This window comes from Pholcus phalangioides, unplaced genomic scaffold, assembly GCF_987345545.1.
Source record: "Pholcus phalangioides strain wild (caught in Gottingen) unplaced genomic scaffold, Ppha-v1.0 ptg000011l_1, whole genome shotgun sequence".
NCBI classification, from domain to species: Eukaryota; Metazoa; Arthropoda; class Arachnida; order Araneae; family Pholcidae; genus Pholcus; species Pholcus phalangioides.
The window spans coordinates 44,027,866-44,054,246 of record NW_028301604.1 but is presented as its reverse complement, the minus strand read 5'-3'; the positions used below and the strand labels follow the sequence as shown (position 1 = coordinate 44,054,246).

The 26,381-nt window shown below is 40.3% G+C and overlaps 1 protein-coding gene and 1 non-coding gene across 4 annotated transcripts in view; both read left to right on the top strand.

Annotated features, from left to right (window-relative positions):
- LOC149080456 (uncharacterized) overlaps nucleotides 1-26,381 on the top strand; it is a 1,573,269-nt gene that overhangs the window by 894,982 nt on the left and 651,906 nt on the right. The gene's annotated exons all lie outside the window — the stretch shown is intronic.
- On the top strand, nucleotides 23,455-23,526 carry TRNAV-GAC (transfer RNA valine (anticodon GAC)). The gene has a single exon. It is a non-coding gene; the product is annotated as a tRNA-Val (tRNA).

Here is a 26,381-nt window from a genome sequence, read left to right as displayed (position 1 = left end):
CACATGGATCAAAACAGAATTAAACATATATAGCAGAAATCAGTGAAAATCACGATGAACATCATTCTCCAATAGAGAAAAGACATTGCAACGTGTATACCGCATTATAAGGATCCTCATGGTTCATAGTTAGAATCTGTGCATGAGTCACTGTCATTAAGTACTTCTTGTTGGCTCTTGGCACTATTATTTTGTCCTGATTGTCATTGATGAATTTCAGGGTGCATAGTTTGTTACGAATTTCTTTGTTACTCAAGATAGATCTTTTCCAAACTATGATATCCTCTGTTGGGCTATGTAGGTGAACTCGTTGAGTAACTGGGCACTCTATGGCGAGGTGTAACACGCTGCCAATTTTCCCCATTGACATTTCTCAGACCTTCGGTGGAATCTATGTAGATATGTGTGGAAGGGGCCATGTTCGGTGAAGAACTGCACCCCCTCTTTTGTCCATTTAAGGTTTTTAAATTTCACTGTGGGGATCACTTCGAAGATCTTCCTTCCAGTCTTTGTGCGGTTGATCCATCTGTACTGCCACTGATTCAGAAGTTCCTTCTCCTATTCTTTCATTGCCCATGATTTAGGAAGAAATAACGAGAAGTCACTATCGATTCTTTCAGTGGCATATTTGGCTAGACAATCAGCCAGCTCATTGCCCACGTACCCGGTATGTGTCTGAACCCAACGTAGGTGGACATGAGAATTGTTGCACAAAATGTTCCTTATTTGTCCTGCCATTGCATGTTCAGATAAAGGGTTTTATTGCCATAATTGATGACATCGAGTCAGAATAGATGAATGTGGTAGTAGTGTTGTATTCCAGAGCAATTATTGCTAACCATCAGCAAGGCAAAGAGCTCCGCCTGGAACACCGAGTTATTTTCGTTCAACTTGCAAGACCATCTGTAGAGGACTTTGTTGTGTTAAACGACGACGCGAAAGCTGCTGCTGCTACTCCACCTTCCATCTTTGAACCATCAGTGAAAATTAGAAAATCTTGCAGTTTAGGATAAGATTAAGTATTTCTGGTTGCAGTTTGGTGATCAAGTGGCCAAATCGCTAGATGCAGTAACCAATCCGTGATCTTTTGTTTAATTTGCTGTGGGAACAAGGTAACATTATCATTTAATTTCACCGGCGATTTATTTCGCAGCAGCAAACTGGCCTTGGCTTCAAATTCTACAACTAGGCTCAATGGGAGAAGACTTGTTATGACTTGAAGTACTGATGCCGGTGTGGTCGAATATGCTCTAGAAATGTAGAGCAGGTGTTGACGCCCCTAGATGGCAGGAGCATACCGTTGGCGAGCGGCTGTTGCCTTGGATGGCTGCAACGGAGTATCATCTCGGTGACCAACAGACAACAACGCGGCTCGTTTTACCGTTTCCTATCATATTTCAATAAATTCATAGTTTATTAATTTCATTTTGAATTGTCCCTTTATTTATCGATGGTTCGTTTATCGGAATATTCAGTGCTACTTACCTTGGACCCATTCTGAAAATCACGCCACAAGATCGTGAACATTTATGGTGTCGAAACTCGGGAAGAAAAACACAACCAGCGACAACGGGCTTCAGTTGGAATCTTTGGTAAAGAAACGAAGTTCGGTGAAAGGCAAGATTACGAGACTTTGCAACATCATCAAGCCGAAGCTCAACAGCGATGATCTCCCACGGCATCAGTTGGAAATCTATCAAGATCAAGCCAAAGAACTGTGGACGGAGCTCAACGCCTTGCACGAAGAAATCGTCATCTTGTCAACGGATGAACATCTGGAAGCCCACGAAGCGGAATTCGGCGATTTGGCAAGTCAGATCGACGATCTTCGCTTCAGCATGGCCCAGGCATCGAGATCGACGAAACAATCAGGTACTGTAAATTCAGAACCTTGTTCCGTGCGCTTACCAAAAATTGAATTGCCTTCGTTCAGTGGCGAACTTAACGATTGGTTGCCATTTCGCGATATATTTACAACAACCATCGATCAAAATGAAAGTTTAAGTGGCATTCAAGAGTTACAATATTTGAAACTGTGTGTCAAGGGAAACGCCGCTCAAGTAATTCACGCGATCCCGCTCGCAGGAAGCAATTACGGCAAAGCATGGGCGCTTTTGTACGATCGGCTCAACAACGAAACTGAGATTGTTCAGGCAAGTCTGGACAAGCTGTTTTTACAATCGAGCATCACACTTGAGTCAGCAACATGCCTACGTCGGCTTCTAGCAGGGACGCCGAAAGTCAAAAATGATTGGATGTTAAAAGTATGTCAGTTATTTCTTTGTACAGGCCACGATATTTACACATATTTTCGGCTGGCCATACGTCCTTTTTTGAAATAGAGCGTCCCGTTTTTTTTTTGTTTTGAATCTATTTCATTTCAGCGATGACATGTTCTTCAACCTACTTTTGCAGTAGGGGTAAGATTTTTACCACAGTAAAATGTAACAAACCTATCCAGAAGGGGATATAGGGGTACCACGTCTGCCCCAAGACCAGTTCTGTCTTAACGCATGGGTCCACCCGGGCACCTCAAAAGAATGCTGGCCTCACAAAAATGAGACCCAGTTAAAATTTTCGAGAATTTGCCAGGTGGAATCTCAGAAAAATTACTTGGCCCGGGGGCCCATGATGCTCTAAAGACGGGACAGCCCTGCCCAAGACAACCAAAAATTAAAATTATTTTTTTCAATAAATTAAAATATTGAAAGAAAAAAAATACCTTTATGTGTGCTATATTTTTCAATTTCTGTTAATTTAAAATGTCTCTGGGACAGATGCCTTTTGCCCAGAGCCGTCTTAAGAGCATCGTGGGCACCCGGACCAAGTAATTTTCCTGTGGCCTTACCAAACAAATTTTCGAAAATTTTAATCATATCTCATTTTTGTGAGGCTCTTTCTCCTGAGGCCCCGAGGCCGCACCCGGGTAGGCCCAGGTCTTAAGACGGCACTGCATGTGCTCCCCTCATAATATTCACATAAAACTGTGAAATTCTATTATAAACCGATAAAGTGGTGGAAAATGGGTTTAATCATCAATCAATGATTGTTTTGATCATCAGTTCCTTAAAACCATGCTATTGCCAATTCCTTTTTTTTGAAATCGAATAATTCTATCGTATTTATTTTACAGTTTTTTGGATTGGATTGTTGATGATTTAGTTGGATTCGCGTTTCAAGTTCTCCGATAATTTAAATTGACAACAATCACCACAGAGAACATTTGAGTATAGTGTTTTAGAATATTGGGGAAGCTTGCATTGAAAGCAGAAAGTGATACAAATACATAAAGCAGGGGTTCTCGAACTTTGTGCCGCGGCACCCTGCAAAGGTTTTTCGAAGAGACTCTTTGTTAAACTGCTCTGTGGGGAGCCGCGGATAAGCGTTGATTAGAGAAAGAGGTGCTGCGGGTGGGAAAAGTTTGAGAGAACTCCTGACATATATATAAGTGTATAAGATGCCCCACACATCCTCCAACGCTGCCTGCACTAGGATCTTTGATGGGCCCCCAGGCCAAGTGATTTTTCTGAGGTCGTATTATGCAAATTGTCGAAAGTTTCAACCAGATCTAATTTTTGTGAGACTCCTTCTTTTAGACCCTGAGCTGTGCCTGGGTGAGCCCATTCTCTTTGGCGACACTCCTGCCCTTACCTAAGGGGTCCGGTGCGTCTCAACAGTTTCAGACACGAAAAATATTTGCCCGATTTTATATATTTGGTGGGGGGAAAGAATCGGCATCCATTATTTCAAAATATACAAGAATGCGGCGAAATATCCATACAAAAAATGCTAAATACACACAATTCAACTATTCAATTAACACAAAACCTGGCGAAAATTCAGCACTGAAGGTAATTTCAAACTAATTAAAGAAAAAAATCCTGAAACCGATAAAAATTTTGATGAATCAAAAATAATTGAAAGAAATAATTACTGCACCAATAAAAATTCAGAAATTACAGGGTGGGGGGAAGATTTCAGAATTGCTGAAACTTCAGAATTAATGCAAGAAGTAATTTCAGAATTCATGAAAGCCTCCAATAGTTTACCGTGAGTGCAGGGGTCAACAATGCACGGTGCCCAGTGCGACCGCTCCTGTCGCACACTCCTAAGAGGGGCTGTCACTTTCACAGCGGAAATCCCTTTTTCTCATTTCTCTTTGACAGCTTCAACCGTTTTCTCCACTGAGGGTAAAGAAAGAATTCGGGAACAGGGCAGGGGGTGAGAGTAAGGTGAAGAGGTGCTTGGCTAGTCAGTGAATATCCTGTTGTTTAATATTTTGTTGGCTGGGCTACGCCCTCACATCCCGTAGGCTGAGATTTCTGGCGGGCCTAAGTAGGAGATGGATTTAAGGACCGGCGCACAACCTGGGCCGCGTAAAACACAAACATCACACTTTTTTCTAATTTAAGGGGTCCAGTATTTACTTTTGCCTCATCTGCCCCCCCCCCCCCTGCAAGCAAAACTTTTCACGGGTTCTTTTGTAGTTAATTTATAGCTTGAAAACCCTCAAAAAATTATATTAATTGTTCCAGGCCCGTTCCCATGTCAGCCCTTCCCTTGTGGGGTCAAATGGCGAACTTGGAAATTGGGCGTCGACATCTGAACAACAATTTTACCGAATTTAATAGTTGAACTTGAAAATTATTGGCAACATTCCCAGTTTGAAGGACAGCGGATGGTTTTTCTACAGTTAATTACACAAAAGAAAGCAAAAAAAAATGTAATTTAAATAAAAGCAAACTTACGTGGGGTAGAATCTAGTTCATCAATATATGTCACTATGAAATCCTTCGAAAAAAAAAAAACAAATCTTAAGCATTCTTTTGCTCACATAGGAGCGTTTCACTATTCCACACATGACCCTCACATCCTGGAGTAGGGCCCCTAGGCTGGAATATTTTCAGAGGCCCCCCGACCAGACTTTCACGGGCCCCTTTATGATGGATTTATAGCATGAAAAAACAAAAAATAATGAAAATCGTCCCGGGCCCCACGGCTGGAGCCTTGCCAGCCCACCCCTTGTGGGGAACATGATTCCACAATAGTAGAGCATATTTGTGATTATTACTATCTGATAAATAGTTCAATCTTACACGAACGAATGGCTCTCATTACAAGGAATGGCTAGATTCTGTACATGCAGCTGGTCATCCGACAGAGATGAACAGAAAAAAACTTACACAACATAGGAAGTCCAGCAGTACAACAGAAACGATTTTTTCCCCCTTCATATGGTAGGTATACTGCCTATCTATTCAAGGAAAAACCAGGCTGCAGACCAATTGTATGCTATCAGCGGCTCTCTTTTCGCTGAGTAGTAAAAAAGACGGACAGCTAAAATATTGTTAATTGAACGCATATGTTGAATGGGTCTGCAAAACGATTTTTTCCTCTCCCTATAGAAATATTTGGTTCCGAGCAGAAAAAGAAGCTATATCCGTTCGCAATTCCCATATTTCCCCGCGGGCATCGCTGCCGGCTTTGATTTTGAACAATACAACGCAAATCACACGGGTATATATGAATACAAGAAATGTGGGAAGAAAATGACAAGGACATTTGGTTAATGGTGTCCTTTTTTAAGCAAAATTCTGTTTTGTCAACCCTAGGGGATAATGAGCAAGCCAGATGTCTGGAAAAGTGTGCAGACTTCTCAAACATGAATGCATTGGAAAAAAGAGCGTGGACCACCTGTAGATCTCGCAAGAAAATAGCTGCTTGTTTTCATTTTCAACCGAAATAGGGCAGGCATCACCTTTTAAAATTCTGATTCTGGTTCTATGAATTCATAGGTTCTCCGTGGGTGAGGGGGGGAGAGGTGGCTTTTACCGTTGGTAGTACGGAAAAGTAATGAAAAAAACACGCAAATTAAAATATAGTTATTTAAAAAAAAAAAAATTAAAATACTTTTTTTTTCAATTACTTAAAAAATTTCCTTCACTTTTCCCTTGTACAACATTATGTATAATTTGTGTATGCGTGTATGTCCACAAAAGAGATGCACGAGACATTTTTGTCTCAATTTTCATGGTGCATGCAATCAGTGTTTGATCTCGTTTATCGAATAATTTTTTTTTCACGCACAAGAATCATTGTTGAGATTTGTCTTCTGTAAATATAGAATACTGAAATGATTATTCACATGCGTTCTGGAAGTACACTGCTCAAAACAATTAGGGAAGCAAGCAAAAAAGTGAAGAAAACTGTGCGAGACAGCCACGTATTGGCATACAATGGATAGTACACGCGTATCAATGCGCAATACAGAAAAAAGACGTAAAAAAATTTGGAATTAAGCTTTAATTCTTTGAAATTATGGAAAAAACATGAAAAGATGATTTAGGGCAACAATTTGGTTGCATGTAAACGATAAAAAAAAAAGTACTGTTTAGACATGATGCATGAGTTTTAATAGGGCGTGTGGTCTCCTCGAACAGCTAAGACTGCTGCACACCTGTTTGCCATGGATGCGATGAGGTTATCGATCAGACTTTGGGGAATACTGTTCCACTCCTCAAGAAGTGCAATCTGCAAGTCTCGGACAGTAACAGGCGGCCTTGGTCGCGCAGCAATGCGTCGTCCGAGCATGTCCCAAACATGCCCGATTGGTCAGGTCAGGAGAGCACGCTGGCCATTCCATACGCTGTATTGTTTCAGCTTCAAGCATGTTCTCCACCAGACGAGCTTTATGCGGTCGGGCATTATCATCCTGGAAAACAAAGGAATCTCCAATGGCTCCAGCGTAAGGGATGACATGAGGTCGCAGTATCTCTTCTGCATACCTTCGGGCCGTCAAAGTGCCATTCCGAATGATAGGCAGGTCCGTACGTCCGCCTATGCTGATTCCACCCCATACCATCCAACCAGCTCGTCTGTATTGTGACCTTTCACGAACGAATGCGGGGTTATTTCGATTGCCCCTGTCCCTCCATACCAGAACACGTGTAATCCAATCATGTTGCTCCCAATCTCGATGTTCAGCAGCCCATCTTCTTCGGGCCGCACGGTGGCGTGGGGTCAACGGAATGCAGACCATTAGCCTACGCGCATAGATCCCTCCCTCATGAAGCCGATTACGTACTGTTTGGCTGGACACCCTTCGTCCTGTTGCCAAGAGCAACCGTCTTTGCAGCTGCGTAGCATTCTCTGTTCTGTTTCGACGGGCTGTTAACCGTTCATACCGGTCATCAGTTGCTGTAGTGGCGCATGGCCGACCTTGCCCTGGTCGACGTCTAACATTTCCTGTTTCTTGGAATCGATTCCACAGCCTTGCAACAACACTTCTGGCGACTCCAACAGCGTCCGCGACACTACGTTGTGTTTGCCCGGATTCCAGTCTGCCTATAACACGCCATGCCATGGATTCCGGTAAATCACGTTGTTGAGACATCCTCAAGTCACCTTGTCTCAAAAAAAAAAAATACTGCGCAATCGAATTTCACAGTTACGGCAGTAAAGCAGACGTTTCTGCAACATCCCGATTTCTGCCCTTATCTCCTTTTTCTGGTTTTTGACGTCATGAACTTTGATTTGCATATGAAGTTTCCTTCTTCCGTTTCCTGCTAGGCTTTAAATTATGGATGATTCATTTTATGTTACTTATCGGTATACATCTTTGCGTAATTTTGTTAAAACCATGTGCTCCCCTAATTGTTTTGAGCAGTGTAGTAGCGGAGGGGTTTCCTGGTGTTTTCGACGATAACTTCATGGTCATTGGCGTACGCAAGAGGGGGTGGGGGTTGGGGTTCTAACGCCCCTTGAGCCAAAATTGTAGTGTTATTTTGCAGGAAAAAACGTAACCCCCCCCCCCCCCAGAAAAGGGAAAAAAAACTTAACCCCCCCCCGAAAAAATTTTACTTATTCTTATGTTCATGGTGATAATTAAAATGTTGCGTATCTTTTCTTTTTATTTGCAGCCATTTATGTATTTTTTTTCTTCACAAATTCTCTCACACAGTCAGAAGTCATGAAAAATAGAAAAACAAACGTCGAACCATTTCTCCTTCGTCTCTGAATCTCAATATGTACACAACATCTCATTTTATTAGGATGGTTTTTTTTAAATACATGTTTCTGTGTGTATTTATTTATTTATACTTATGGTGAGCTTTGAATTTTAATTTTTGGTAATAGCGCTGGAATAAACGATTCTGCAGTATGATTTTTTTTTGTGGTATAAACTTCAGATAACAAAGCTGTCATTATTGCATTTATTATTTTTTTTTGTTTTATTATCTCAGTGGCTTTTTTTTTTGTTTTTTTTAACTACATCGATGAGACTATTGATTGATGTGTTTATCTCTTTACACGGCATAATAGCAATAAGCTTCCTTATGATTTTCAGCAGTAAATGTGTATAAATTAATGAAAAAGTAATGAGTATAGTGCATAGTTTCCCCAACCTTTTTTTTTTAATTTTTGGCCCATCGCCCCCTTCTTCAGAAATTTTTTCTCCCATCGCTCCCAACGCAATCTAACCCCTGGGATCCTATGTTACACCCGTAGCTTCTACCGCCCCCCCGGAACATTCCATCGCCCCCAAGGGGGCGTTTACACCCACGTTGGGAATCGCTGGTATACTGCATGGGCGGAGATACAGGGGGCGTGCCCCCCCCCCCATCGTTAAAGGTGGAATCGACTAATCTAATGTATATATTTATATAGGAATTGGCATCAATATTAGCGTGCCCCCCCCCCAGACCTCCAAGTCTATCTCCGTCTATGGTATAGAGCAGCTTTTTCAAAGTGTGCGTCGCTGTTTCTAGGGGCATCGCCAAACTTTATGTGAGGTGTCACGGCGAGCTTGAGATATTCATTTGTGCACCTGTTTATGCTTTGAAGTTGTTACGGAAAAGTTTATATGGGAAAATATCGATTATTCTATCTTGAAGAGCCCCTGGCGAATCGTGAATTAGGCAAGGGAGCAGTGGTCGACAAAAGTTTGTGAACCATTGGTATAGGGAAAAGTGGTCCACTGAGAGAGAGATTAACTTCACAAAATATTTGGGCTTGTCAATGCTGAAATAAGAAGGCGAGATATCTTGTCAGTGCCACTCAAAGGGTTTAGATTCAACTGAAATCAGCGATGAAGCGTACTATCTCAAGTCTATTGCTGTGACTGCCGTTGTGGTATTCAGATTCTATGATGCTCATTTTATTCTCATGCCTAATGGATATACAGGGTGTATTGGACGTGAAATGACTTGCAAACAAAAGGAGCTATTTACAGCTATGCAACTCACAAGGAAAGGGTGTTTTTTCAAAAATTTTAATTAAAAAAAAAAAAAAGCTCTTTCAGTGCAATATGTTCAAATAGTGATTGGTATGATTGGTAATGCTCTAGCAACACGAGCAAATATGTTTCGGCGTCCCTGGCTTCTACATTATAGATACCACAAATCAGTGCCTGGAAGCTCTACAATTGCTCCAGCAACCAGTGCAGCATTGGGACAGTATCCTGATCTACTTCCTGTCCAAGAAGCTGGATCCGGAATCTTTGCGCCAATGGTCTCTTAATTCGCAGGGGGATAAGAAACTTTTCACTTTGAGGGAATGGCAGGAATTCATCGACAATCGAGCTCGCGCTCTTGCAGCTGTCAGCACAAGCAAATCATCAGGTTCAGCCAAGTCGAAGACGCAAGGTCACCCGACGAATTCATCCGAATCACGAAAATCAGTGTTGATAAATCATGGTGTTTCTAGCACATGTGTGGTATGCAAAGGAAACCACCCCATCTTCAGATGTTCGAAATTCCTCGACCAGAGTGTTTCAGCTAGAAAAGCAACAGTCGAAAATCATCAACTTTGTTTCAATTGCTTATGATCATCACATTTGGTTCGGAGTTGCTCTGCAGGACACTGCAAAAAATGCAACGGTTCACACAACACAATACTGCATGAAGCGGATGTTGATACCACAACGACTGTCAAAACGACTTCAGCCTTTTCGTCACAGTTGTCACGTACAAGGAAGACGTCTACTTCCAGTTGTGTCATCTTGCCGACCGCCATCGTCAAAGGGTTCGATAAAATGGGTCAAGCTCACACTTTCAGGGCACTTCTCGATTCCGGAAGCCAATCAAGTTTCATCTGGGAGGCATGCGTTCAAACACATGTCTCCGACAACATAATTGCAACTTGAATCTCTCTGGATTATCGTTAACCATGCGTGGCAAGGTAAGAGGACTGGTTTATTTCAACATATCTTCATGTGACAACGAATCGACTGAACTGATTAATGCTTTTGTGTTTCCCAAAATAACATGCAATTTGCCGCAAACAAAAATTTCTTCAAGGGGGTTGACACAGTTCAAAAACTTGAAACTAGCAGATAAACATTGTTTCCGTACTGGTCCTGTGAATGTACTATTGCGTGCAGATGTTTTTGGAAAACTGTTGTTGCCTTAACGAGTAGCATCTCGTGATGGTTCACTTCATGCCCTCGAGACAGTGTTCGGCTGGGTCATCTCGGGGAAGGTACATACCACAGACATACCGAGACCTGTTTCAACAACACTTCTCGTACAAAGTAGAAGCTTCGATCTCAATAAGCTCTGGGAATTGGAGGAAGTCCCACAAACTTCATTGTTGACAGCCTCTCATATATGACGGGCTTCATTTTTTTCTAGTTTTTATTTTTCTCACTCAGATATTATCGACGAAATCGTTTTTTACAGTCATGATCCTACGACAATAATATATGTTAAAGACAACTAAATTATGGAGGGGGGGGGCAGAAATATAAATTCGGCCAATAATACGATCATTGTAGTGATCTTAATTTTTTTTTTATCCGACACCAGAGCCAAGACTATTTATGCATTGTAACATTTTAAATTTGGTACAACATATTATATTCACACAAAGACCAATATAAGAAAGTCCGAAAGTAAGAAAAATATGTACAAAGGAAAAGGAGGAACAATAGATGGCATACAGCCCAAAAAAAGTACAATGGTGCCCCGAGTTGGGACTTCACATATAGTTTCATTGATTTCCCGCTATCCCTCAACGCCTCCCCCCCAAATGACGAACCCCGATTCCCGGCCTAATTTACGTGGCAGCAAATGCGATCATTTTCATCAACCAAAGCTGCGAATCACGAACGAAAAGCAAGCGTAATGCAAATACAACCGGTAAGGACTCATTTCTACAAACCAATGTCAATTTTAAAATAAATTAATAATTAATTTTTTATGAGTATTTTTTGATTACTTATTCTCATTTACTACATTTGTTTTAAATTGCCCACATGGCAGGGCCCCCAGGCTGGGATCTTTTACGGGCCCCCCGACCAGACTTTCACGGGGATTCCTTTATGATGAATTTATAACATGAAAAACAAAAACAAAAAATTAAAATCATTCCGGGCCCCAGGGCTGGAGCCTTGTCAGCCCACCCCTTGTGGGGGCCATGCCCATACGTTTATGAGATTGAAGTCCAGGAAAATTTCTGGGATCGGATCACTTTGATTCTATAATTTTTGGGATTAGGAGAAAAACCCAAGAAACGAGAACCTTAGTTATGAAAGACCTGGATCTCGGAAAATTGAAAAAAAAAAATCTCATTAAATCGTTATCGTTTTATTTTTACTATTTAAAAATATTTATAATTATTATTTTTTTAATTTCACTTTTTTTTTTTCCTCGAGCGGCCGCGGAGCCCCTGAAGAGTGCACAAGGAGCCCAAGGGCTCCGCGGAGCATCGGTTGAGAACAGCTGATCTAAAGTATGAAGAAGAAGGTTGGTATGTGGCCGAAAGAGCGAATAATGAAGTGTGCAGGCAGGGAGTAACAAAAAAAGAAAAACCTAGAGCAGCGGTTCTCAACATTTTTTGATCGCGAAGCCAAACAGGCATCTTTTTTAGCTTTATGAAAAAATTTTCTGATTTATTTTAATTTTCTCAATTGGCCGCGAGTTCTCGGTGTAGAAGTGCACACGGAGTCCCGGCTGAGAACCGCTTACCTAGAGAGTGTCTGAGCATGGGAGTGATTGAAAAAGCGAGGGTCAGTGAGTTACCAAAAGGGGGACCTAAAGAGTGAGGAACGATGTTGCGGAGCAACCGAAACGATTTAGAGCAGTGGTTTTCAACCTTTAGAAGCTCGCCCGGTTGATTCTTCTTTTTTTTTTTTTTTGAGTGGAAGGCCCGGAAATAAACACGACTAATGGAAAATTTATGAAAAAAAATAAAATGATAAATTACTCACGGCCCGGTTTGACTGATGACAGTGGCCGGTACCGGATCACGGTCCGTCGGTTGAGAAGCACTGATTTAGGGTGTGCAAGCGTGCGAGCGACCAAAACAGGGTGCAAGCAAGTGAATGATAAAAAAAGTGCCCTTGAGAGCAATGAGCCAAGGCAGTAAGTGACCAAATAAATGACCAAGATAATCTGCAAACATTTGAGTGACCATAAGAGTGATTTAGAGACAGAGACATATTTACTAGGAGCGGGAAGAATGGATTAGCGGGTTGCAGCCTAATGTGGCGAATTTGAAGAATGTGAAATCAAGAAAATTAGACAAGAAAGGGCGGCTACCAAACTACCACAGGCTACCAAACCATAAATCCGACACTGATAGCACAAGCGTTCAATCAGCGGCGTAGCTTTCAATTCATGGCCAGTCTGAAACAGGAGGGCTTGCCATTGCTTCTAGCAATTGGCACTGCCTATACTTCATAATGGCTTCCTAGTTGAAAACAAATTGAGACAAAAAATTAATTTTGCTTTTCTGCCTCCATATACAATGTCGACTTGACGAAGGATGAAGGAAATTTTACTATTTTCATGTATCGGTACTACAGTGATTCTTATCAGTTTTCAGAATCCATATAAAAGCTTCCTCACGAGCATAATATATATATATATATATACATGTCGCTATCTCATTCTCTCACTTCAGAAAGAAATACCCGGCACGCACCTGTTCTGATGGGTTCAGCCAACACCTTCTAGAGCATTCTAGTTCTGCTTTAGAAGGTATTGGTTCAGCTCTGTCTAGGTCCTACTGAACAAATTGAGGCGTAGGATCTCTATTGTGGAATGGCCACTGAGCAAAAGGGAAAAAAACAACTTTTGATGTTCCGTCAGTCTTTGTTGTTGAAAATGAAGTAAAGAATGTCAACAGTTTATAAACGGCTTCTTTGGATATTTTCCCGCGCACACTGGAACAAAACAATTGAAATTCTTTCAATAAACTGGCCAGTTTTGGCCAATCGTCGTGTAAAGCAATGGTTCTCACTGGGGGGGGGGGGGGCTGGTGGCACTGGGATACTTCAGGGAGGCCACGGAAGAAAATTTAGAAGGGGGCATAACAGGTGGTTTGGAGGGCTGCAGAGAGCTGAGAAGAAAAGTTAAGGTGTAAAGAAATAAAGCTTTTATATTTAGTGACTATATACACTCACAGTATCCACAAAACTTCACCCACAAAACCAGGGCTGTCTTAGGGCATAGGCCCGTCCGGCCCTCACCACCTACATTTTGCAGTAGGTTCCCCCCACTTATGAAGGGTCATGCTCGGGAGTCTCATGTCCATAAGTGAATCCCTTATGATATTTTGTATAGTACAATAAATTTTGTAAATAAGTAGGAAATATGTAGGCTGTTTATTTCCGGCTAAGTATAGGACTACCATAGCATCACTTTGCCTAGGGGGCCCATGATGTTCAGACAGTCCTGAATAGAAGTCGGATTAGCAGGGAGCTCAATAAATTCTAGGCCAGTGGTCTGGAAGCCAATTTTATTTGCAAAATTTTCGTTCAGTATAAATTCACTGAAAAAATCAATTCAATACGTATAAAAAACCTTGCTTCTAGATGAGGATCGAAAGACTCTGGGTAAGACAGGGGAGCCACAGGCAAAAAAAGGTTAAAAAACGCTGGTGTAAAAGAATGAATGCGTGAAAAATGATCAAATGACACCATCAAAGAACGGGAAGATGGGAAATAATTTTTTCTCGTATTCAGTGACACTTATAAGCCAAAATAGATAGATGGAACTAATGGAAAAAACTACCTCTTTCTCTTTTTACGGGAAGTCGAAATGACCGATTGAACCGAGGATAACAGGTGAACCATAGTTTGATTTTGCCATGCTACTCAGGAAAAAGAGAGACGCAAGGCCATAAAATATAACACTCAAGACAGATGTGGACCCAGGACGATGTGACGGGAGGGGCGAATTGTGTAAGTTTGTTTCACCGTCCCATATTGATATGTTATGGGACAGACAAATATTCACGTTTTATTTGGCTCTTGGTAGGGGGTGGTTGTTTCCATCGCCTCCTCGATCCCCGCCTGAGTGAAGACAGGCATCTTCAGCGGCTAATAAAGTCGAGGCAGATATCTTCAGCTTCGAATGGAATGGAGTCGGATGTCTTCAGCAGCGGATGAAGCCGATGCAGATACAGTACAGCATCTCGATAATGGTCATCCATGGGACCAAAAATTTTGTCCGCTAACGGGAAGCAGAGCCGCAGCAGGGACAAGCAACCATTTTGGCTCCCCCCTTTTAATGTTGAAAGAGAGGTAAAAGTGTGAAATTTACGCCCCTTCTGGTCCAGCGTCCGGGGCAGCAGACCCACCTGCTCCCCCCTAGTTGCGGCCCTGACGGGAAGTGTCGATTTATGGGAGGTACGATAAAAACAGTGGAATCTCATTTATACAACTTTCACATTTATTCGACGTTTGACTTCGGTCGCAATTGGTTTCTATACTAAATTTTAATGTTAAAATGCCCTATATATATTATAAATTAATTTCTAACCGTTTTATACAGTAAAAGTGAACACCTGTTCTGACATATTTTACAATAAAAATTTAATCAAGTTAACATAAGTGTGAAGACGATAAAAACATCTATAATACCTTTATCAGTCTTGTAGTGTTGGCTTTTTGCACGCCTATCAACATGTGCAAACAAAACCAACGTTGCTATTCGGAATAATCATCCTGGACAAGAGTTATGTTCAGTTAATCAAATAATTAATTGAAAGATTATCATATTTCCCAAAATATGAACTTGGATTCATACATAATCATTGTGAGTATTATAAATTGAGGCATCTTTTACACCGATGTACACGTTATTTTGCAAACGACTATCAAGCTTTGACATTTCGAGTTTCTTGATCAAATATCCATTTTAATTTAATGCTCCCCATGTACGTACAGTTTGTCATTATTTGGTCCTTTTCTTTTGATTTTATCATGTTCTTTTCGTTTTTTCTTGCTTTTTCCCCGCAATGTAAATGCAACTAGCCTTTTGTGGATGTAAATGAACAAATAAATCTGCAACTGCGAATAGATATCGGGTCCAGTACGTATCCGGCTTTTTTGTGTAGGTGCATCGGATAATCCCGTATTTTACGGGACAGACAAATTTTCCCAATATTATTCGTCTCCCCCTCTGGACCCACGCTTCCCCTGGGAAGGGATTGAAGAGCTCACAGTTCACGTAATAATTGAGTGACCGCTTTGTTTATGAGAGAAACGGCATTTTTATTTCCCCTCACTTTTATCAAAATTTAAGAATGGAAAATGTTTATTTTACCCGACGGGGGGGGGGGGGGTTACAGAACATGTTACATGTTGCAGATGTACGAGCGGTAGCGTGAGCAAGATTATTTCGGGGGGGATTTTTTTCCCTCAAAGCGAGGGTTCGTTTTTACTGTAAAAAATATATATAAACTGGAGTGTGTCCGAAACTCCAAGAATTTTATCATGAAATTTTTATCTGAAAGAAATGAAAAGTCAATAAATGAACAGAATTCTGAGAAAATTCGAAGTTCTTTTCAACCAGTTTTTGGAGTCAATGAGGAGACTTTCGTTTTTACCGCCTTTGAATGTGCCGTATTGCAAATACCGTAGGGGAAAGAAAATGTTTCGTACCGAAGAGGAAAAAAGTGTTACTGACTGGGCGGTACCGAAATGTCAATCTTTATTATCACCACACTGTCCGGGGTATTATATACCGTTTTTCGCAAGGGGGGTAGGCATCATGTTTTACTAGAGAAGCCTGCCCATTTTGGAACGATTTTGTGTTTTTGACGTGCCATTTTCAGAACGATTCGACAAAAAACTCATGCCCGGTGGATGGTTAAGAAGCAGAATTCAAATCAGAATTGTCTTCGTTGAGAAAATCAGGAACACTACCTTCAAACTGCAATATTTTCCTGTTTAATCCACTCATCGGCGATGATGGAATTATCAGGGTGGGCGGAAGATTGCGACATGCACATTGGCTGGGAAGTCACCGACATCCAATCCTTCTTCCAAAATAGCATCATTTTACTCAGTTGATTATCCAGCATTATCATACAATGCATTTGCATGCTGGACCTCAACTTCTCCAGTCTTGCATCCGACAGAAATTCTGGATTGTTTCTGGGAGAAGTGTCATCCGGCAATTTGTGAGGAAATGCATAACCTGTGTCTGCTATCTTGGCGTAACAGCTCCTCAAATCATGGGCGATCTACCAGCTGCAAGAGTAACACCCTCCCGAGCATTTCTCCACTGTGCTGTCGATTATGCAGGACCTTTCATCATCAGGATGTCGAAGGCATATGGAGCAAAACCGTGCAAGGTATACCTGGCACTTTTCGTATGTTTCCCAACCAAAGCTGTGCATTGTGAAGTTGTGAGTGACTTGTCAACAGAAGCATTCATCGCAACTCTGAAACGATTTATTTCCAGGAGAGGAAAGCCGAGTGATATATACAGTGACTGTGGAACTAACTTTTTGTGGAAGCTGACAAGGTGCTGAGGGAGTTTGCTCGTCTCTTTCCATCTCGCACTCATAACGAACGTGTTTCCAGTCATCTCACCGATGTCGGAGTAAACTGACATTTCAATCCTCCAGCATCTCCACACATGGGAGGTCTTTGAGAAGCTGGAGTGAAAGCCGTGAAATATCATCTCAGGCGAATCACTTCCAGCATACAGCTAACATTCGAAGAACTGTATACCCTGTTGTCACAGATTGAGGCATGTCTCAATTCTCGTCCTCTCTTTCAAATGATACAAACGACGCGTCTGCTCTCACTCCCGGTGGCTTTCTCATAGGTGGTCCGTTGACAGCATTGCCCGAGCCAGACTTCACACAAACAAAATCCAATCGTCTCACCCGTTGGCAGTTGGTACAGCGCCTTCTGCAACATTTATGGAATCGTTGGAGAGCTGAGTATCTTACTCAGCTACAGCATAGAAGCAAGTGGTTGAAACCAAAAGAAAATCTCACTCTGGGTGACCTCGTTCTAGTGAAAGAAGATGGTCTACCACCCTTGCAGTGGAGACTTGGTCGAGTAACCGAGTTGTTTCCAGGATCAGACGGGATCGTGAGAGTTGTCTCTATCAAGTCCAAAGATGGGACATTTAAGAGAAATGTACAAAAACTTTGTCGTCTACCAGTTTACAATTAGTATGACTGCTCGATGTTATACACCATTATATATCATGTTTTTTCTTGTCGTATTTTGAATTTTCATCGTTATTTTCTGCAAAGTGTTATACACCTCGTATACTTGTACTGTATTTCATGTAAACATGTCGGTATTGAACTCTGTTTCAAGGTGGGCGGCATGTTGACGCCCCTAGATGGCAGAAGCATACCGTTTGCGAGCGGCTGTTGCCTTGGATGGCTGCAACGGAGTATCATCTCGGTGACCAACAGACAACAACGCGGCTCGTTTTACCGTTTCCCTCTGATATTTCAATAAATTCATTGTTTATTAATTTCATCTTGAATTGTCCCTTTATTTATCGATGGTTCGTTTATCAGAATATTCAGTGCTACTTACCTTGGACCCATTCTGAAAATCACGCCACAAGATTGTAAACAGCAAGTAACCTCGTTGCAGAGAGTCCAGGCGTCTGCAAATTTTTTCTGTCATCTTAGTGTCCCATATAACAGCTGCATAGCAAACTATCCTTAGAGCAACCGTTATGTAAAGTGATCTTCTCATTGGGGATCCTATTCCCCAATTTTTACCGGCTCATGCGCAGAAAGCTGGAAGTACTCAACCGTACATGCACCTCGTACACATTCCTCTATGCAATTTCTAATGAATTGGTACATGCCTGAATGTGCGTGTTTGTGTTGTGAACCTAACGTGACGTTTGTTTCTGTGTAATGCTTGTTATGTGTAGAGCTGCCATCTCTCAAGGAATAGACCTTGAGGACAATTTACGTGTTTCGTTGCCAACTGTAAGGCCTGATTTCAAATATATGTTCTGTAAGCATCAATCACAAGTTTCAAAATAATCGAACAAAACTCTACTGATGTATTTTTACTCAGTGATTTTTTTTTAATAGTAAATTCTGTATTCAAGGAAGGGAGTGTCCGATACGGAGGGAGGCTTACACCTGCGTAGCGTGGACGTGCGGGTGGCAGCATGTGGTGCCTCTTGCTCTTCGGAATTCAGGAGGGTTTATCGCCTTTCCGGTGCGCCTCCTTTCGTTAGAAGTTAACAAGAAATATTAACATGGAGATGCGTCCGGTTTTCCTGTATTCAAGGAAGGGTGCCTCAAGTTTTTAATGTTATTCCCAAGGGTGCCGCGAACTTCAAAAGGTTGGGAGAGAAACACTGCTTTAAATCTCTCTTTAGGAGAATATTCTTGAGAATATCCTCTAGAAGGATTACTATTGAATATAGCCGCCTGGCAGGCCAGTGGTTAGGGAGCTAGCTTCTAACTGTGCAGGTCTGGGTTCAGGCATGGATGTCTAGTAACACACTAACAAATTTTCCCTGGATAGATCGTAAAGATCTTTTGGGAATACGTGATGATCACGTTATTTTATAAATAAAAAAAAAGAACCTGAGAAATATATATATATATATATATCTCAAAAGTAATAATTATTCTCAAGTTATATTTATATTTCCGAATATTTTCCTGGATGAGAACATTTTCAAGTATATTTGTAATAACATGTATTATATAATAAATAATTTCTATAAATTTAATTATAATAACTTCGAGAATATTCTCTGAAAAGACTATTATAAATAACTTCAGAATAGTTCTTGTATAAACATATTAATAATAAAAATATATTCTCGATGAGAATATATTTTCCAGTTATTTATAATATAGTAATATATAATATTTTTGAGCATTATTCTCCAGAAGGACTACTATTATGCATATAAAGTGAAGAGCCAAAAAAACTGGTAAAGGCATGCGTATGCAAATAAAGAGATATGGAACCAATCAGAGTACGGCGCTGTGGTCGGCAACGCCTATATAACACAACAAGTGTCTGGCATAGTTGTTAGATCGGTTACTGCTGCCACAATGGCAGGTTATCGAGATTTAAGTGAGTTTGAACGTGGTGTTATAGTCGGCGCACGAGAGATGGGACATAGCATCTCCGAGGTAGCGATGAAATTTGGATTTTCACGTACGACCATTTCACGAGTGTAGCGTGAATGTCGGAAATCCGGTAAAAAATTAAATCTTCGACATCGTTGCGGCAGGAAAAAGATCATGCAAGAACGGGACCAACGACGACTGACGAGAATCATTAAACGTGACAGACGTGCAACCCTTCCGCAAATTGCTGCAGATTTCAATGCTGGGCCATCAACAAGTGTCAGTGTGCGAACCATTCAACGAAACATCATCGATATGGGCCTTCGGAGCCGAAAGCCCACTCGTGTACCCTTGATGACTGCACGACACAAAGCTTTACGCCTTGCCTGGGCCCGAAAACACCGACATTGGACTGTTGAGGACTGGAAACACGTTGCCTGGTCTGACGAGTCTCGGTTCCAATTGCTTCGAGCTGATGGACGTATACGGGTATGGAGACAACCTCATGAATCCATGGACCCTACATGTCAATAGGGGACTGTTCAAGTTGGTGGAGGCTCTGTGATGGTATGGGGCGTGTGAAGTTGGCGTGATATGGGACCCCTGATACGTCTAGATACGACTCTGACAGGTGACGACAGGTACGTACGCATCCTGTCTGATCACCTGCACCCATTCATGTCCATTGTGCATTCCGACGGACTTGGACAATTTGAGCAGGACAATGCGACACCCCGCACGTCCAGAATTGCTACAAAGTGGCTCCAGGAACACTTCTGAATTTAGACACTTAAAAACTGGCCACCTAAATCCCCAGACATATCTGGGATGCCTTGCAACGTGCTGTTCAGAAGAGATCTCAACCCCCTCTTACTCCTACGGATTTATGGACAGCCCTGCAGGATTCATGGTGTCAATTACCTCCAGCACTACTTCAAACATTAGTCGAGTCCACGTCGTGTTGCGGCACTTCTGCGAGCTCGCGGGGCCGTACACGATATTAGGCAGGTCTACCAGTTTTTTTGGCTCTTCAGTGTATTACTAGAGAATATTCTAATATACATATAGAGTGATTCAGAAAAGATGGGAACATTTTTAAGAGGTTGCAGTAATCACAACAAACAAAAAATAAAAAAAATAATAAAAAAATAAATAAATAAAATATGTTATTATTATCATTATATAATTGTTATTTTTTTATTCTAATTTTTTTTATTTTCATTTTATTTATTTTTTTATTTTTCGTTTGTTTTTGTGTGTACTACCAACTCTTAAAGTTTTTCCCATTTTTTCTGATTCACCCTGTATATACCGAAAATGATAATTTTTCTCAAGTCCTCTAGGTCAGTGTTTTTCAATCACCGCCACTGAAGTTTTTCATCGTAGCTCAGTTGAATTGATAATATTTACTAAAGTCGTGGACAAAGATACTATGCATAACTTGTTATTATATAATGATAACTGTTACAGAATTTTGTGTATGTTCATATCATATTTTTATCGTGCATAACAAATATACTGTACGTACATTTGAACATTTTACAGGCCGAATACATCTTGTTTTTCATTACTTTTGCCCCTTTGATCCCCTTCTTCAGAGATGATATCATCCGAGAAATTCATAAGGAAAAAATATTTCCTGTATGTTGTTTGGATTCGTCTTTGTCCATGAAACGAAATTAGAACAAACATTAGATCGTTTTCCCATCGGAAATGGGTGATTTTAGGAAAATATATCAATCATAATAGTGCTGTAATAAATGAAATTTTTGTTTTCGAAATTAACACTAAATTTATATATTGGCATAGCACTAAACCAAAACCACTCTCGATGTATGTAAAAACCATTTTTTCCAGTCTTAAAATTTCAACTATACTTGGCAATCTAGCAAGCATTTGGCATTGTTTTTGGCGACAATTGGTAATATCGCGAATTTTCCCGTATTTCCAATCCTGGGAGAAATTTTCCGGATTTTTTCATTTTTCCTCGCTTTGTATCCTGAATACTATCTTCATACTAAATTTCATGTTTCTAGGGATGCTAGAAGTGCCTGGGAGTTTTGATGATCGGAGTGAGAGTCATTGTCAAAATAACGAAACTTTGAGTTCAAATTTCTCAAGAACTCCTTATGATAAAGTGAAATTAATAGATTTAATTTTTGATTTGTGAAATGCTCTAGATATGCTAAATTTCAAGTTTCTGAGCAGCATCAATGTGGAGATATGAAGGTCTCGAAAGTGCTTGTTTTGCTCGACTTAGGCACTGCCGTGCCTCCCAGATATATCACACACGCAGTAGCATAAAGGCGGATACACACTACTATGCCGTGACGTCAAATGGCGCGATATCATATCAGACATTATACGGTGTGCACACTGGTGTGATGCATTAAGACCGAAACGCACAACGATGTTGAATTTGTGAAATCTTTTTCGTGGAAATTCTGCGACGTGGAATTCCCACGTCACAGAATTTTCACGAATCAGAATTCACAACGTCTCTGACATAACGTGAAATCAAGCCACGTCAGTTTAGTGTGTTTCAGCCTTCACACCATCAGTCGAAGTGTGGCCGTTGTGTGCGTTGGTCGTGATGCCTACTATTGTTTTGAGGACTTCTACTATTTTGATTTTTCTCAAAATAAAGATTTGTAAGACAAAGGCCAGGATTACTCTATAAAAGTTTTTGAAAATTTCTTTCATAAAACTTAAATGCAATTTTCAAGTTCTGTAAAGTATTTTTTATCTAACTTTTATAGTGTAATCCTTGGCCGTACACTACTTGAACCTGTGCATGCGGAACTCGCGTTAGAAAATTAATTACATGGTACAGCTTTTTCGATGTGAGCTGAACATAACAAGACGGCTATCTGCTCTTTTTTTACTATATTTTTGTTTATAGTCGAAGGTTTGATAGAGACCCAAAGTGATAAAAATATCAAAGTCAAACAACCACAAACACTCCCTCTTCTTCTCTTTCTTTCTCTTACAATCTACAATCTCTAAAATTTGCGTCTGCTTGCGGCGACTATTGACATGTAACGTCTATTGAACTGATAGAAGTTGTTGATGACCAACCCCACTTGGTACCGGTGAGAGTTCGTTTGGTGCTATACAGTTGACCGTTCTTTTTTAGCCATCCTGGCAAAGGACCCTGCTAGCTCTCCACTAACTACCTTTATTTAAAATAATAGAAAAAAGGGACTTTAGTGGCTAATATCCCTAGTAATTTTTAAGATTGGAATAAAAACAGCAATACTCTTCTAAACAGCCAACTATAACAGATATACCCGAAAAGCAGAGCATCGGAATTTTTTTGAAAATGTTGGTGCGTGCATGGGGCGGAGATATGCTCCCTCCCTCAGCGTCAAAGTTGGAGTTTGGAGTCAACTGAACTAATGTATTTGTGTATATATGAATCGACATAATCGTGCCTCCCCCCCCAGACTTTCAAGTCTATATCCGCCTACGGCTGCGTGACTCGAATTTTTTGTGAAAGAAATAATGATATCTCAATTAATTCTATTAACTCTGGGGGTGCTCGTACTCGTATCATAAAATTGTGGGTGATAGAGTATACATTTTTGTATAGAGTATACGTTTTTGACGCCCACTGGCTGAAAGCACCAACCTGTCAACCAAAGTTCAACAAATGGATATTTTTACCACTTGCAGCCATAATATTTGTAAGTACAAACTTTGAAATTACACGTTTAATGCCCCTATGCTCCAAAATTGTATGTTTTTATGTGTGTTCAGATTTTTTCAGTTCACTTAGTATTTCAATGTGGTTCAACAAAATTTCCCATATAGCATTTCGGGGCATATATATAGGCTAGGTGCGGTTATGTATATCCCGACCTTCATCTTCAAACATTTTTTAGTGACGTTTCAGTGCTTTGTTGCAATTTTGTTTTAACTTAATTTCAATGCAAATTTTTGTATGAAATGTGATTATTTTTGAAATTTTAAAGGTCTAATGAGAGAGTGCCACAGTATTTTTTAAAATTTGTTCTTCTACATGCATATGGCCATCTGGTTGGCCTTTGTCATTCACGAGCTATTAGTTGATTGTTGACGCCGTCCATGTACGGTGTCTTTCAACATATATTTACGCTCCAAGGTTGAAATATTCTATCTGCTTCCATAGCTTAGATGGTAGAGCACTCGTCCGACAAGCGATAGATCGGGGTTCGAATCCCCGTGGGGGCAGTGATGAATTTTCTTCCTTGTAATCTTCATCTCCACAAATAACCAGTCTTTCAATGAATCTTGTATTGAGTCAAGTATGTCTGATGAATATAGTCGGACCCCAATATAATAACAAATTTGACGATCGTACCCAGATGTAATGATAACAAATTTTACGATCGTGTCCCCATATAATGATAATAAATTTTATTATCGTACTCCGATATAATGATACAATACATGGTGAATTATTATGCATATCTTATAGTACGTTTTATCATGTTCACCAATGACGCGACGCATGGTTATTATGCATAATCTCCAGTAAAAGCTACAATTTTTATTAGTTATTAAATTTGCAAATGATGCTTGGGTAACTATGCATAATCACCTGTAAAAGTGATAAATTTAGGGCAATTTGTCAAACTCACCAAGACGATTAGTTAAGTCCATAATAACCAGTTATTATGTATAATAACGGCATAAATAAAATTTATCGTAACATATATGTTTTTATTTATCTCATATTCAGATACATTGTTTAATTTTACAATTTCAAAGACTAAATAAATATTTTTTTTTTTACTGGCCTGAAACTTTTTCTCCCAAGCCTCGCTCCGTGCATTTTGATTTCTGTATTCTCAGTGGGTAGGGTCATAGAGCAGAGAATTTGACCGAACGTGTTCGATCAGTTGCTCTTCCATCATCAACACACGAGCAAAAACAAATTAAATGAAAACACGAAAAAAATTTAAATAAATCAAAACGCGAACAAAAAACAAAATTGATCAAAACACGCAAATGATCAAACGAGGAAAACAAATATGGCGTCTTCACATGCCATCACACGGCTGACGAAAATCTGAACGATTTGATTTTTCTGTGACACGTAATAAGGCGTGTTACGTCGGATTTCGTAATCGGACACATTCACACGTCGCGTCAGCACAGTGTGAACGTACCCACAGAAGGCTCATAGGTGGAATTTATATCGCACGCATTTCTACGTGGTCCCACGTCACGTCAGAGTAGTGGGCACGAATTTTTGCATGTTACGTCAGGTTACATCATCACAGACTTTACTACGTTGCGTCAGCACAGTGTTAACGTACCTACAGAATACTCATTGGTGGAACTTTATATCACACACATTAACGTGTGGTAACACGCCACATCAGTGTAGTGTGTATCCGCTTTAACTCATCACAAAGGCATACGATGAGAGAGGAATTTTCCTGCCACTTTATTATAGTGGTGCATTGCCGATTCTGGTGTGTTGCCTATTGTGGTGTATTGTGGTGCACTGCAATGTCGTGCATTTCTATTTGTGGTGCGTTTCGTATTGTTACGCATTAAGTATTGTTGTGCATTGCTCGCTGTATGATTTTTGTGTGTTGTTTATTGTGCAGTATTGGTTATTGTTGTGCACTGTATATAGTAGTGCATTGCTGATGATCCTTTATTACCGGTAGTGGTGCATTTCGAATTGTGCTGTATTGTTCACTGTGTTGCACTGCAAAAACTGGTGTATTGCGTATTGTACGCGTGCTGTATTGATTCTTGTAATGCAGTGCTTATTGCGTATTGTGCTGTATTGCTTAATGTGGTGCATCGCTGATTGTGGTGCACTGTTAATTTTCGTAGATTGTGTTTTTACGCATTACGTATTGTAGTGCATCGAGTGCTGTATTACTCATTGTAATGCAGTGCTGTATTACTCATTGTAATGCAGTGCTTATGGCGCATTGTGATGCATTGCTTATTAAGATGCATCGCGTATCGTGCTGTATTACTCATTGTAATGCATTGCTTATTAAGATGCATCGCGTATCGTGCTGTATTACTCATTGTAATGCATTGCTTATTAAGATGCATCGCGTATCGTGCTGTATTACTCATTGTAATGCAGTGCTTATGGCGCATTGTGATGCATTGCTTATTAAGATGCATCGCGTATTGTGCTGTATTACATATTCTGGTGCATTGCTGATTGTGGTGCATCGAGTATTGTGCTGTATTACATATTGTGATGCATTGCGTATTGTTATGTATTACGTACTGTAGTGCATCGCTCGTTGTACTGCTTATTATGATGCAGAACGTACTGCGTATTATGATGCATTTCTTATAGTGGTGCACTGCAATGTCGTGAATTGCTGATTGTGGTGCGTTGCGTATTGTTCCGCATTACGTATTGTAGTGCATTGCTCGCTGTACTGCTTATTGTGCTCTGGTACCTATGGGGGTGCACTGCTGATTGTGGTGTATTACGTATTGTGCTGTAGTGCCTATCGTGTTGCACTGCAATTTAGTGCACTACTGATTGTGCGGTATTGGTTATTGTAGTACTGTATATACAAGTACATTGCTGGTGATATTGTATTACCGGTGGGGGCGCATTGCAGATTGAAATGCATTGCGTATTGTAGTGCATCGTGTGTTGTATTGATTATTGTAATGTAGTGCTTCATTAAAACCAAACATTCAAAACATCTTATCGTGACCAAGAGAATATTCTATGTTAGAATATATACTAAAACTAAAGGTTGTCATTATGAGGTGATAATGCCAAGAAATTGAAAAATTATTCTGTTTTAAATGTTTCAATCAATTGAAAACTGAATTGTATATCATAACAAAAATAAAATTAGTATTTTTTCTCATTATTTAAAAGGAAAATATGAATGTTCTTGATTATTCTCCACTTTTTACATCCAGGAGTATATTCTCAGCATATTGCAGTTCTCCGAGAATATTCTCAACGCGCATCGCTATTTAGCAGTAAGGAGACGAAATATCATCCAATTGCAGTGCTCACAGCGAACAATTTCAACAGTTTTAAGTAACATCAAATTCTCTTGAAAATGAAGAAAAAA